The 11379-nt window shown below is 42.4% G+C and overlaps 1 protein-coding gene and 1 pseudogene across 3 annotated transcripts in view; both read right to left on the reverse strand.

Annotated features, from left to right (window-relative positions):
• The window catches only part of CANX (calnexin), a 29490-nt gene extending 22276 nt beyond the window's left edge, over window positions 1-7214 (reverse strand). Inside the window, exon 1 of one of the 2 annotated variants that reach the window (XM_082621292.1) lies at window positions 7056-7211. The gene's annotated coding sequence lies outside the window, so the exon portion shown is untranslated. Of the gene's footprint in view, window positions 1-7055 lie in introns of both variants that reach the window. The other variant, XM_082621291.1, reaches the window with a different exon arrangement.
• Window positions 7215-9573: 2359 nt separating this feature from the next.
• On the reverse strand, window positions 9574-10141 carry LOC309804454 (large ribosomal subunit protein uL30-like; annotated as a pseudogene). Its single transcript has one exon. The product of its transcript is annotated as a large ribosomal subunit protein uL30-like (transcript).
• Between the last annotated feature and the right edge of the window lie 1238 nt (window positions 10142-11379).

An 11379-nucleotide genomic window follows, 5' to 3' on the forward strand; every position in this document is an offset into this window, starting at 1 on the left:
TAAAGTGAACTTTTCTTAAAAATACCTCAAGTTATACGTAAATTTGAGTTTTGTGTGGCTTTATCTTACGATATTCCTTAACTAGAGCAAAGGCTAAGTCAATAAGACCAATACTATGAGGGCCAACACTATATAGTCCAAGTTCTGATTTCTGTTGATCCAGAACTTGATCTACAAATAAAACTTACAATTTCTAGGTTCTAGAGAAGTGAACAGACTACACTTCCTTCAAATACTCATCAATAAATCTCTCAGCTGGACTTATCTTTTTTTTTTTTTGGGGGCCGCACAGCACAGCGTGCAGGACCTTTGTTCCCCCACCAGGGATCGAACCCAGGCCCTAGCAGCGAAAGCACCAAGTCCTAACCAACGGACCACCAGTGAATTCTCTCAACTGGACTTTTAATAAATGCTGGGTGGCAGAGTTCAAGACTGTTTTCTGGCAGTCACAAGACTGAACTGTCGGAATTCTGTGTTACAAAGTGTTAAAGGAGAATATATCTGATGCCCATCAGAAAACCCAGCACGTTAGAAACTAAATGAATGTTTGCTGATGATAGTGGTCAATTCCACGAGTGTCAACTAGTTACCAAGGATTAAAAAAAAAAAAAAGTCTGACTTTCAGGATCAATCTATATAGGGTGTCCTTAAAGTCTGGAAACATAAAAAGTATTTGCCCATGTTTTCAGAGTTTATGAATATTCTGTAGTATTAGTTCTATTAATCAAATGTTGGGGGTTTTGGGGGGATAATATCAAAATAAACTCATAACCTTTTAACTAACTAGGAAAAAATGAGCATAGGTATGTTAGTACTACTTAACGCTCTAGCTTGAGTATTTTCCTTCTATTAAAAAAAGGTCAAAAAAGTAAAAATTTCAAAAATGAATTAGCGTCATGATAAAATTGCACATAACTATGTACACACAAGGGCATATAAAACCTGGAGAAATCTGAATAAGGTCTGTAGACTGTACCAGTGCAATTTTTACCTAGTTTTGATATTTTACAATAGTTATCTATCTATACTACTATTGGGGGAAGCTGGGTGATGGGTACAAGAGACCTCTCTGTACTGTTTTGCAACTTTCTGCGGGTCTATAATTATTTCAAAATTAAAAGCTTCTTTTAAAAAATTTATTACTGGATCAGTATAGAAGGTTCTTTAGACTTGATCAAAGTTGTCTAGAAAACACCTTTAAATTCTAAAGCATAGAAGTACAGAGGAAGACTCAGAAATGAGTTGGATTAGAAATACGAACCTCTTACTCCCTTCCTTCCAGTTAGTAAGTGTTTTGTTTTTAATAATAAAATATAATTATCAACCTATATCCAAGTCAGAGAAGCTCTAACCCCTGAGATCACATAGACAAATGTACACAAAGCCAAGAAAACAGGAGCTAAACATATGCACATTTGTAATATACATTTATAAATAATATAAATGATTTCTGACTTGCTTCTCAGTTTCCCAAGGACAGAGCAAAAAGCCCAGTTCTCAAAATCTGAGTCAGAAGGATTCTTCAAGAGAAACTAATCTACTCACTTTTAATGTTTCAGTTCACTCTTTTAACTTTTCAAAGAGTGAATTTATCTTGAATTCTAGAGATGGAAGTTTTCTATTTTAAAAACTGATGATTCAGAAAATGAACTCCTTATACAAAAGGCAGTATGGTGTATGTGATGGTGTAAACTGTCAAGTCAGAGAAAGCTGGGTTCTAGACTTTCCTGATCCTCTTTGTGGCCTTGGTCAGCTTATTGAATTTCCATGAGTCTTTTTTCCCTATTTTATAATGTAGCTAGTAGTATTAGTGGCTCGAAGGCTTGCTGTGAAAATATAAAAAGATAATACAAAGTCTATCAGAGTCCAGTACTTCATAGGAGTCCCCAAATGGTTTATTCTTTGATACAAAATTAGTACAACCACAGTGAATACATTTTCAATTCCCAGAATGGGCCAAAAGGTAACTGTGCCCATACACCTCCTGTATTTCAACAAAGCTGAATGATTTTATGTAACCAGAAACACTAGCTTTCCTCTGATTATAGTCTATGATTTCGTCTTTAACTCTTCCTTGCAACGGTGTATATACAATTATAGCATTTGGACAGGGAAATATCCCTATTTATCTGTGATTTTCTTTTTTCCTGCTCTGCCACCCATTTTCTTTATGAATTCTCCCAAATTTAACTTATTTTTGGTTAATGATAATTCTGTTCTCAGCACACATTCTAAAAAAAGTCCATATTATTTTCCTATACACATTTAATAAGGTACATGAGACTTCAACTGAACACAAAATATTCTATTTAACGGAAACAGACACATTCTACATTGAATGTTAACAAATCCAAAACTGATCAACTTTACGAATGGGCAAGCGTTAAAGAAATATTATATTTGTCACCTCTCATTGGCAGAATCTTTATGCTCAGTAAGGGTCCATTCAGGAAAAATATCTTTAAAACAAAGGGAGGCTCAAATTAGTTTTAAATTAAATTTAAACTTTAATATTTTCAAGTTAGTCTCGTTTTGCATCTATTTTCTTAAAAGATATTGGTCTACGGTTTTCTTATGAAGTCTTTGTCTGGTTTTGGTATCAGGGTAATACTGGCCTCGTAGAATGAGTTGGAAAGTGCTCTCTTGTATTTTTGGAAGAGTTTGTGAAGGACTAGTGTTAATTCTTCCCTAAGTATTTGGTAGAATTCACCAGTGAAGCCATTTGGTTCTGGGCTTTTCTTTGTAAGACTTTGCTTCTTAAAAGTAGTTAGGAAGTTTCACCTCTAATTCCTTTAATCCATGAGTAATTAGAAAGAGGAACAGAAGGAATCCCACAGAAGGGATTATTTGTCTCTTAAGAGGGCTGAGGAAGTTCCTTTCTATTCCTAGTTTGTTGAGTGCTTCTATCATGAAAGGGTGTTGCACTTTATCAACTGCAATGATCATGTGGTTTTTGTCCTTTATTAATGCAGTATATTACATTCTTTATTATAGTTTGGTGAACCAACCTTACATTTCTGGGACAAATCCCACTTGGTTGTGGTGTATAATTCTTTTTTTTTTTTAATAATTTTTAAATTTTATTTATTTACCTTTGGCTGCATTGGGTCTTCGTTGCTGCACGCGGGCTTTCTCTAGTTGCAGCAAGTGGAGGCTACTCTTTGGTGCAGTGTGCAGGCTTCTCACTGCAGTGGCTTCTCACTGCAGAGCACAGGCTCTAGGTGCTCGGGCTTCAGCAGTTGTGGCCCTCAGGCTCAGTAGTTGCGGTGCACAGGATTAGTTGCTCCGCGGCATGTGGGATCCCTCCAGACCAGGGCTCAAACCCGTGTCCCCTGCATTGGCAGGCAGATTCTTAACCACTGTGCCACCAGGGAAGCCCTATAATTCTATATGTTGCTGGATCCCATTTGCTAGCATTTTGAGGATTTTTGCATCTATTTTCTTAAGGGATACTGTTCTATGTTTTTCTTTTCCTGTGAAGTCTGTCTGGTTTTGGTATCATGGTAATATTGGCTTCACAGAATGAGTTGGGAAGTGTTCCCTCTTCTATTTTTTAGAAGAGTTTGTGAAGGATTGGTGTTAAAACCATTTGGTTTGAGGCTTTCCTTTGTGAAATTTTACCTCTTAAAAGTAGTTAGGAAATTTCACCTCTAATTCCTTTGATCCATGAGAAATTAGAAAGAAGAACAGGAGAAGTGGCCTAGCTGGTGTTCTAGGTTTCTGGGGTGGGGGTGGGGGGAAGATTTTTATTTTTTGGCCACGCCGCACGGTTTGTGGGATCTTAGTTCCCCAACCAGGGATTGAACCCCGGCCCCCTGCAGTGGAAGCGCCAAGTCCTAACCACTGGACTGCCAGGGAATTCCCAAAAGTGATTTTTTTAAAAAGACAGTGTGTAATAAAAAATGAGAGGCAGTCTTTCTTTCATGTAGGCTATCCATTCATCTATTAATAGACACTTTTATTTTTTTTAATATTTATTTATTTTGGCTGCAGCAGGTCTTAGTTGCAGCATGCAGAATCTTCGCTGCGGCATGCAGGATCTTTTAGTTGCGGCATGCATGTGGGATCTAGTTCCCTGACCAGGGATCAAACCCGGGCTCCCTGCATTGGGAACACGGAGTCTTAACCAATGGACCACCATGGAAGTCCCAATATACTCTTTAAAGATGTTAAGTCTTACCTTAGGTTGTCTAATTTAACCCTCAGAAGAACCCCAGGAAGTTTTATCATCCCCATGTGACTGACACACGACAAAACTAAGGCTAAGAGAAGTTACATAAGCTGTCCAAGGTCACAGTTAGACACAGAATATAGAATAGTGTTATGAGCAGGAACTCGGAAGTCACAATCCCTAATCGGCTACTTAGTAACTCCAGGGCCTCAGTTTCTTCATCTCTAAAATGAGAATAACAACACTATGTACTTCTTAGGATTGTTGTATCAACAAAATGCATGTTAAGTGTTTATGTCAGTACTTGGCTTACAGAGTGCGACATTAGCAGTGATTTCTACTATTACTAGGTATTGCCCAGTGACACCATTTAAGTTTTGATGGTTCTAAAACTCTGAGTTTTAAGGCAATAAGAAATCTGAAGTCTTAGATTGAAAAGGAACCACTTACAAGGAATTTGATTCCAGCCACAGATAACCATTTTAATACTACTACTTTCTGTCCCTCTGACATTACTACATGTGCATCTAGTCAAAATACAGAAGCACTTAAAGGGCGAAAAAAGTACATAAAATTCAAAGTGGTCTTTATTGTAAATGACCATCCACTTAAAAACAGATATATACTACTGCCTAGTTTGCAGTTTTGAATTTTGCTTTTCACTGACAGGAACATTAAAATCTATTTTTCCATAGCACTTTCTTTTCTCCTATAAACTAAGTAGGTTTAAGATGTGGATACGCAAAACATTGCTGAAGCTTCTAAATTATTTAAAAAACAAAATTCTCCAAATACTTTTCACAGCTCACAGTTAAGCTTAATTTAAAGGCACATCTGTTTTAGTTAACAAAGCATTCAACCTGCACTTTACTGACAAAGTTCTACGGTAAGCTATACAGGTTATAACTATGTTCAGGCGCTTTTATTATTTCCTAGGAGTTGTTATGAGCTGCCAATTCTTCTATTTGCACCGTTCATTGTGCCATTCAAAGTAATTTCATGTTCACCATCTTATTTGTCCTCCTGGTAAGGTATCCAGGGCACTCTTCATTCCCATTTTAAAGAGGTGGAAACCAATGTAGTTCATTAAGCTAGTTACCATGTTCGGCCTGGAATTCAAGTCTCTTGAGCCTGCATTTATGCTTACCAACTGTCACTTCATCCCCTTAAGCCATCTCTCAGGGCAAAGTGAACTCTGTAACTGAAAGGATGCAAGAGCATGATTGCCAAAACTACAGCAACAACTTCCCTCAAAACGTTTACCCCTCGAGGTCCTTGAAAGATAATGTGCTAGTTGAAACTGCTGAGTTAAGATAGTAAGGTAGGGAGGGATGCTAACACCCATTATCAGATAGGTCAGAAAATTTGCTCGTTGTGCGACACATTTACTCCAATACAAAGTTCATTCTGGCCGTCTCATAATCCAGTTCCCCCGCTTATTTGCTTGTGTACCCTGGGTGGTGCACAGAACTCCCCACACCATCCTTTACCTCTGCTCTAACTATAGCAAATGTACAATTCAGCAGTGATTTTATTCATGGCCCTTAAACAGCACTGTCAAGACTGAGATACAGAATGATTTTAAGATCAATACAGTTCCTCCTTTAAAAAAAACTAAACCAAAACAAATCTAATCCTCCCCCCAACCCACCAACTCTACTTATTAAAAAATTAAGCAAAATGTTCCATTTCCTCAAGTAGAGGAAAAGAGCCTAACTGTGGCTCACCTTTGTCCTCCCAACCTTTTAATATTCAGCTCAGTTTAACTTCCTTCAGCCAGCATTCACTTGTGTCATGCCCAGCAGTTAATCCACTACATCAGTTTCTTCCTCCTATCTCCATAAATGTGACTTTAGGTCCCAGGACTTAACCAACTCAAAAAGTAGGATGCTGGTGTAGTGGACCAACATCATTCAGACCATAACAATTTATTTCAATCGCTTATCAAGCAGTTAAAGTCCTTTTTTATACACAATTTAATTCTAACAACTCCACCAGGTATTATATCCATTATTTGGAGAGAACTGGGGCACAAAGGGGAAGTAAACTGTCCAAGTTCACATAGCAACAAACTGCTGATGAAGGACTTGAATCAGAGCTTAGCCTTAACAACTACACCAAATCTGCCTCAACAGTAATTCCAACGTGATCATAAAATTAATCGCATGACCTTGAGCCAATCATTCAGAGCTCTGGGCCTCAGTTTCCTCCACTATAAAACCACCTGCCCACAGAGAGCTCTTGGGAGCTTTCCTGCTTTAAAAATCCTGTGAATTTACTAGCTTACTTATTCCCCATCCCCGAATAGATGTAAATGTTAGGACTGAAATTTTTCAACCACTGCGTGTTCTAGCACATTCTCCATACTCGTCGGGCTACCAGAGTCCAGTCTTCACTTTGTGGTTTTAATTTTCAAATACTGAACCTGTAATGCTAATCCTGAACACTCTCTCTCGGCCCACTATCACCCTTCCCCACTACTAGGGATACCGACTAGGCCCGGTCCTATTCCAGACCTTTACCCGGTTACACCAGAACACCTCGCAGCTTCACAAGCAGCCAACAACACGCTTAAGAAAGCCCTAGAAGCAAAGCCAGAAGGAGAAGTTAGCTTTCCCAGAGGTCAAGAGAGGCTCTAGGGCACCTGCCACGCCTCCCGACCCCGCCGGCGCGGCTTGGGCCCGGCTCCCCAACTCAGGCGGCCCAGGTTCGGGCCTCGCCCTTCACGGCCCGAGCGTCCGCCTGGGCCTGAGCTCTCGAAACCCGGCCGGACCCCTCGGCCCCGGCCACGCCCGGCTCCTCGGGCCCTCGGCCGCGGCGCCGCGTACCCAGGCCCCCAGGGGTCCTCACAGGCCCGAGAACACGATCAGGCCTCCCGTCTCACCTCGAGCCTCAGGGGGACCGCCGGCGGCGCCCGCGTCTCCTCCCGCCCGCACACCCGGCCCCGCGCTGCAGTAAAGACAGCGGCTGAGGCAGCACAACCGTCACGTGCTGCAGAACCAAAAGGCCTTGACTGCCGCGACCGCCGCGCGAGCGAGCCCCACTGCACGAAGCCCGGCCCTGCGTCCGCCCCTCGCTCCTGACTAGCTGCGGCCAGCGCTAAATCCCGCCCCCCCGCGCAAGCTACAGGATTCGGTTGGTCGATGAGACCATCGCTCTCTGCACTTTCCCATACGCCCCCTAGGGCTATTCTTCGTGGAGAGTGGGGATTGGCTGGGAGTGAGGCAGGAAGTGGCCGTTGGTTGGGCGGGAGGGAAGGGGTCGGGCTGCGGCGGAATGGAGTACCGCCCAGGGCGCGCGGCCTGAGGCGGGGCCGGCCGGGCCGGCGTTCTCGCGCCCTGTTGCCCTCGTTCTTTATTGGGCCCGCTGCCCGGCGTTGCATCCCAGACTCTGTGGTTCCGACCCTTCCTGGGCCTGGACCTGGGTCTTGGGGTCTGGCATCCCGTTTCCTTCTCTGGAGGGGCAAATGGCAGCTGGCAAGAAGGGGTGGGAAGTCCGGTGAGATATCGGGAAGGGCCTGGTCCCCAATGCAGCGAGTGCGCAGCGCTGACGGAACCCGTCACGGCTCCTTAAGTCTGGCCTGAGGTCGGCTGCACCACGCTGTGTAACCAGGCGCCACCGTTCCTGCCGAGTCACTGCTCTGGGCCCAGCAGCCTGAGGCCACCCTGTTACCCAACATCAAATACAGTCCAGAACACTACCCTCCAAGGTTATTTCAACTTTCAATTTGTGATGTTTCCTTAAGTAACATTAGACAAAGAGGGCACAAAGACACACTGACAACAGGATTGAAAGAAAAGGATGGTGCAATGGAAAAATTTCAAACACACCAGAATTTTTGTAACTCACTTTTAGCACATCTTCAGTTTTCACTATACTGAGAACCTCAGAAAATGGAAGTGGTCTATGGTTTTTCTAGACCTTTATAGGTCCTGGTCTCTGTCTTCCATTTGTTTGGATACCCAAAGGCTGAATGCTAGGCTGGGAAAAACTAGACTCAGTAGGCGTATCAACTACCCCAGGAGCCAGCTTTATTCCCTCCCATCTGGAAGGGAAAATGAGAAGTCAAGAGTGGTATTCTCCAACTCTCATCCCCCAAATTTGTGTTAAAAGCATTTGCTTCCTTTTTACGTGGGGAAGTGGACATTCGAGGCAAAATGATGTTCTGGATGTCACAGTTTCCAAACAATGAGCTTAAAGTGTAGTTACAGGAACTGTATGTGAGCAAAAGAGCTACTGCAGCAAAGGTAACTGCTAAAAGATGGTGGTACTAAAGAGAATTTAATGGGATTTTGAGTTGGGAGGAACTGCTTTCATCTAGAATGGACAGGGAAATAGGTAAGACTTGAGCTGGGCCTGGTAGGATATGCAGGATTTCTATAGGTGGAGACTTGGAGAAAGGCTTCTTTGGATGAGGGAATGGCATATGCAAAGGCAGGAAAATGGGTATTGTGTCTGGGGACACCATGTATGAGAGTATTTTGGCTGGAGAAGGGTGTTCAAGAAAGTAATAGGAGATCGGTCAGCTCCAGAGTTGGGTTAGGACCTAGCCAAGCAGTCTGTAGGGAGATAGTTTAAATTCTAGGTTTGGGTTATGATTTAGATATTTAGGGAAGCTTTTTTTTTTTTTTTTTTTTTGGCCACACCACGTGGTATGCAGGATCCTAGTTCCCCAACCAGGGATCAAACCGGCCCGGCAGTGAAAAAGCGGAGTCCTAACCACTGGACCGCCAGGGAATTCCCTAGGGAAGCATTATTTTAATATTATTCCAGGGCAGTGGATAAGAATCTGCCTGCCCATGCAGGGGACACAGGTTTGATCCCTGGTCCGGGAAGATCCCATATGCCAAGGAGCAACTAGGCCTGCGCACCACAACTACTGAAGCCCGCGTGCCTACAGCCCATGCTCTGCAACAAGAGGAGCCACCGCATGGAGAAGCCCGCGCGCGTGCCACCACTATGAGGCTGGTTAGGAAGCCACTTCTTGAAGTTGATTAAAGAGCAGGATTAGGGAATGACAGGGTGTATAGAAACAAAAGCATTGAATGTTGATGCTGAAGAGTGCTCCACTGGATTCAGGAGGCTAGGGAAAGAGAAGAACCAAAGGCAATGATGAGAGTATGAGCCGGAGTGACTGGTGGTAAAGTATAGAGCCCCTAAAAAAAAGGAAATTCAGGTTTAGCTGATCCTGGGAATCCTGGGTCTGGGCCCAAGACAGAGCAGGACTGTAGGTCCTGCCAAGAATCTTGGAATTCTAGGGGTTTTTCTGCTAAAGCATAATGTTCTTAAGAAGAAGTTGAGGACAAATCCCTACAGAATGAGTTTTTTATTTTTTTATAGTCTGAAATCAGTCACTGTTTATTAACTGACCAGATTACAAAAATAATCATGGTAGACACACCTCAGTTCATCCATCTAACAAGCCTGTTAGATCTGTTAATCTGGGCTCCTGGAGAAGATAATTTGAAGGGCCACAGGAAGCTGTATTTTCCAACAGTATGGATCTCATCAATAAGATCCTCCATGTAGATGATGCCATATTTACCAAGGGATGGAGCAAAGTGTTATCTGTCAGGGCAATTCTCTTCTTGTTGATTTTGCCATAACAATAATTGTAGATGCATTCATTTTCTGACTTCAGGTTCTGGTACCCCCATGAAATATGGTTCCACAATCCTCAAGTGTTAACTGAAGCCTTGCTGAGCTTAACAAAGGTGCCATTGAAGATGCAGCGAAAACAAAGAAGCTGTAACACCTTTCAGATCTCTGGGCTCACACCATTGATACCTGTGATCCTGATGAGGAATGCCCATGTGGGTCCAGCAGGTACACCAAACTTGCCCGCTTTTCTTGTCATCCTTGCCATCTGAATCTCAGTTCTATCTGCCTACATTCCTTGTGACAGTGATTAGCTTTTTCATAGATAAGCTTCTTCCTTGCCTTTTGAAGCATCTTTTGGGCAAACTTCCTTCTCAGGCACTCGATCTCAGGCTCTGTAAAATCCCTCCACTTGTTTCTTAAGGCTTTTCCTTCTCTTCTACACCCACCATGGTTCCAGCTGGAAAAAGGCATAAGATCTTTTCTTGCTAATGCAAAAGGTACTTTGAGGTATTGGAGTATGTCTTTAAGAGAAATAATCATTTTATAATTCTTAGATGTCGAACGTGTGGGAGATTGGGTTGAATGTATTTTGACCTTAAAATCTGCAAGGTGATTTTCAAAATAAATTATTTATATTCATTTAAAAATGCACATATGGGGACTTCCCTGGTGGTCCAGTGAGTAAGACTCTGCGCTCCCAATGCAGAGGGCCTGGGTTCGATCCCTAGCTGGGGAACTAGATCCCGCATGCATGCGTGCCGCAACTAAGAGTTTGTGTGCTACAACTAAGAGTTCAAATGCTGCAACTAAGAAGCCCGCATGCTGCAACTAAAGATCCTGCATGCTGCAACGAAGATCCTGCATGCTGCAACTAAGACCCAGAGCAACCAAAATGAATAAATTTTTTTAAAAAATAAAAATAAAATAAAAATGCACATATGCTTTGGCCCAGCAATTCTACTCCTGGGAATATATCTGTATCTATATCTAGGTTTGATAGAATATTCACATGATGTACTTGTGTTTAAAAATATACACAGTGATGTGCATTTCAGCACTGTGTGTAGTATCCAAATCCTAGAAACAACCTAACCACCAACATAGAGAACTGGTTAAAGAAAATATAGCTCATCCATATAATGGTTCTGCATTGGAAAGCATTCAGTGAACACATATGTGTACAGATATGATTGCCAAGATTTAGTGTTATGTGAAAAAGCACTGAGAGAAGTATGTTTCCTTTCATGTTGCCAAGGGAGCTATATTCTCATGGATATAAGCTTGGACAAACAAGCTTTCTGGAAAGATGCATGAGAAACTGCTAAGAGTGGTTGATGCCCAAGAGGTGGCTAAGACTTTGGAAATGGAAAGGAGATATTTTTATGATGTGTATGTTATTTTTTCAATAAGTAGTCAAATTTCTGCTTTTGTGCTTAGATTTTCAAAAAAGATAGAATATATATTAAAAACCCACCATAGGGCTTCCACTGCGAGCCTAGAGCCCATTCTCCGCAACAAGAGAAGCCACCGCAGTGAGAAGCCTGAGCACTGCAATGAGGAGTAGCCCCCACTCACTGTGACTAGAGAAAGCTCGTGCGCAGCAATGA

The sequence above is a fragment of the Mesoplodon mirus genome (genome assembly GCF_964341445.2).
Source record: "Mesoplodon mirus genome assembly, chromosome: 5".
Classification (NCBI taxonomy): Eukaryota; Metazoa; Chordata; class Mammalia; order Artiodactyla; family Ziphiidae; genus Mesoplodon; species Mesoplodon mirus.